The following is a 3,916-nucleotide window of genomic DNA, read 5'->3' as shown; positions in this document are numbered from 1 at the left end:
TACCCCGCTAAGAGTTCAAAATAACTCTCGAATTCCATTGAGGGATGTGGAGTTTGCCAAAAATAGTGGGTGGTACTATTTGATTCAAGACCCAATCAAGTAGTTAATCAACAATCTAATACGATTTCTGTTATGTTATGTAGTTAACGACATGCCTAAAATACTACCCACCATTATACTTGACAAAATGGCCCAAGACTTTTTCCTTGCATATCTCTCGGATGATTTCACTAAGTTTATTGTAAACTATAAAGTGAATAGATTCGATCATACTTTTAACGAGATGATTGACATGTGCTGTAAATTTGAAAGATGTTTCAAAAAGGACAGTGGGAGTGAGAATGCAAAAACAAGGAAAAGGTTTCTTAAGAAGAAGGCAAAGAAATCCAAAGGAACATGCTTTCATTGTGGAAGGGATGAACGTTGGAAGAAGAAATACAGGGTGCGCATTGCGAGCCTTATGACACGAACTTTTGAAGAGACTATTTCGGTCATAGAAAGTGCTTTTACAGTGAGCTCCAATTCCTGGATATTTGATTCAGGCGCTAGTCAACATATCTGTAATACGATGCAGGGACTAGTAGGGAGCAAGACACTGCGCAATGGGGAGATGGTTGTGCGAGTTGGGAACGGCGCCAAAATCTCTGCAAAAGCAATAGGCACCTACATGCTTAACCTACCCTCTGGGGAAGTCCTGGAACTTAAAAATTGTTTATATTTTCCTTCATGTATAAAGAATTTGATTTCTATCTCTAAGCTTTTACGAGATGGGCACTCAGTATTGTTTGACAAAATGAGTTGCACTTTATACTTGAACGGTCGTATTATCTCTCATGGTAATATGATAGAGGGACTTTTTCACCTAGAGACGAATAGTGGGATGCACTGTATTGAAAGCGGGAATACCTCAAAACCCAAAAGGGCTAGAGAAGAAGTTAACCAAGTTAGACTTTGGCATCTTAAACTTGGACATGTAAACCAGGATAAGATTCGCAAGATGTCGAAAGATGGATATCTTAGCCCATTAGGTAATGACCTCATGGGAACTTGTGAACCTTGTCTACTGGGGAAGATGACCAAATCTCCATTCACTGGGAAAGGAGAGCGTGCCACTGAAATTCTAGGGTTAATCCACACTGACGTATGTGGACCTATGTCTACTACGTCGAGAGGAGGCTTCTCCTACTATATCACATTCACCGACGAACACTCTCGGTTTGGCTATTTGTATCTTATGAAGTACAAGTCAGAGTCCTTTGAAAGGTTCAAAGAATTCAAGAATGAAGTTGAGAAGCAAACTGGGAAACAGATAAAGACCCTAAGATCGGATCGAGGGGGTGAATATCTGAGTGACGAGTTCCTAGATTATCTCAAAGAGTGTGGAATTGTATCACAGTGGACTCCACCAGGAACTCCTCAACATAACGGAGTTTCTGAGAGGAGAAACCGAACCTTGATGAACATGGTTCGTTCTATGATGAGTTCCACTGATCTACCAATATCATTCTGGGGATATGCACTACACACAGCAGCTTATTTGCTAAATGCAGTGCCTTCTAAATCTGTTCCACAAACACCATATGAGATATGGTATGGAAAGAAGCCAAGTCTTAAACATCTTAAGATTTGGGGTTGTCCAGCATACGTTAAGAAACAAGATGCTGGAAAGCTTGAAGCGAGATCCGTTAAATGCTATTTTGTGGGGTATCCTAAACAAACCTATGGATACGAATTCTATCACCCTGACGACCAGAAAGTCTTTGTCGCCAGAACTGCTATATTCATGGAGGATGAATTAGTTCTTAAAGGAACTAGCAAGATAGAATTGAAGGAAATTAATGAGATTAATGATGAACCACAAACAAGCACTCGACAAGTTGACAACCCTGTTCCTGAACCCCTAGCTCCACGTAGATCTGAACGGGTTAGTAAGCAACCTAGGAGGTATGGCTTAGACAATGACTTTGCGGAATTGCACCTTCTAGGTGACAATGACACAAAGGAGGACCCTAGAGACTACAATGAAGCAATGTTCGACATTGATTCAAAGAGATGGCATGAGGCCATGAAATCCGAGATGGATTCCATGTATCAAAATTAGGTCTGGACTCTTGTAGACCCTCCAGAAGGTATAGTACCTGTTGGAAATAAATGGGTATTCAAGAGGAAGATAGGCGTTGATGGGAACGTGGAGACTTATAAGGCTAGACTAGTAGCCAAGGGTTACAGGCAACGAGAAGGGATTGACTATGAAGAAACTTTCTCTCCTGTAGCCATGATTAAGTCCATTCGGATTTTGCTTGCTATAGCTGCGTACCATGATTATGAAATCTGGCAAATGGACGTGAAGACAGCCTTTCTGAACGGCTACCTAGAGGAAGAGCTTTATATGGCTCAACCCGAAGGTTTCGTGTCCAAGTCTGAAAAGACTAAGGTATGCAAACTTCAGAGGTCCATTTATGGACTTAAGCAAGCCTCCAGGAGCTGGAACATTCGTTTTGATACTGAAATCAAATCGTTTGGTTTTACTCAAAACGAAGACGACAATTGTGTTTATCAAAAGGTCGTTGGGGAAGCAGTTGTATTCCTAGTGTTATATGTAGATGACATATTACTATTCGGGAATGACACTGCAGTACATTCTTCTGTAAAAGTGTGGTTGTCCAAAACCTATCACATGAAAGATTTAGGAGATGCATCTTATGTACTTGGGATAAAGCTCTATCGTGATAGATCCAGAAAATTAATTGGATTATCCCAATCTATGTACATTGATAAGGTGCTAAGTAGGTTCCAGATGGAACAATCTAAGAAAGGTTTTCTTCCTGTCAGACATGGAATTCACCTTTCTAAGTCCATGGGACCTAAGACTCCTGAAGAGATACGTCAAATGAATACTATTCCTTATGCTTCCGCCATAGGAAGTCTCATGTATGCCATGATATGCACAAGGCCTGATATCGCATATGTTGTGAGCATTACTAGTCGATATCAATCTAACCTAGGATCAGAACACTGGGCAGCTGTCAAGACGGTCCTTAAGTACTTAAGAAGAACTAAGGACATGTTCCTCGTTTATGGAGGAGCGACAGAGTTGCGAGTGGAAGGCTATACAGACGCAGATTTCTAATCTGACGTCGATGATAGAAGTTCCAACTCCGGATATGTATTCACTCTGAATGGTGGGGCTGTCAGCTGGAAAAGCAAGAAACAAAGTGTAATTGCTGATTCCACGACAGAGGCTGAATATGTCGCTGCAGCTGAAGCCGACAAAGAAGCGTTCTGGATGCAGAAGTTCATCACTGAACTTGGAGTGGTTCCAACCATTACGTCACCAGTAACTTTGTACTGTGATAATAATGGGGCGATAGCTCAAGCCAAGGAACCCAGGGCACATCAAAAGAACAAGCATTTTGATAGGCGCTTTAATATCATTAGAAGATATGCTGCCGAGGGGAAAGTCAACATCCTCAAAGTTGCTTCAGCCAATAACGTAGCAGATCCACTAACGAAGCCAATGTCTGAAATCCAACTTGACCGCCATATGGAAAAGATGGGTATTAGATACATGGGAGGATGGCTTTGAGTGCAAGTGGGAGATTGTTGGAAGTATGCCCACAAAGCCACTCATTTGATGTAATAGCTTTTTGGAATACTTATTGTGTTAAACTTTTATATGTTTAATAGAGGGCAAAGCTTATTGTTAATCACTATTTATAGTATCTTGTGTTTAAGCAATAAGGGAATCCAAGGAATGTATTTGATCTAAGAGACAAGTGATTTAAGTTAGTTAAATTAACGAGACATTTCTCTTATGTTCATTCCTAAACCGTTCCTAGCCATAGGATTGCCAATTGGGCATTGACAATCCGCTAAGGTTAGTATGTGTTATGTCGACTCAAGCGTGAGTATGAAC

General features: G+C 40.9%; 1 pseudogene; it reads left to right on the top strand.

The window, feature by feature from the left end:
* Positions 1–2,797: 2,797 nt before the first annotated feature.
* On the top strand, positions 2,798–3,586 carry LOC148691652 (secreted RxLR effector protein 161 pseudogene; annotated as a pseudogene).
* The last annotated feature ends 330 nt before the right edge of the window (positions 3,587–3,916 follow it).

The sequence above is a fragment of the Pyrus communis genome, chromosome 13 (genome assembly GCF_041283825.1).
Source record: "Pyrus communis isolate YQ-2024b chromosome 13, ASM4128382v1, whole genome shotgun sequence".
NCBI classification, from domain to species: Eukaryota; Viridiplantae; Streptophyta; class Magnoliopsida; order Rosales; family Rosaceae; genus Pyrus; species Pyrus communis.
This window is presented reverse-complemented; position numbering and strand designations above follow the sequence as displayed.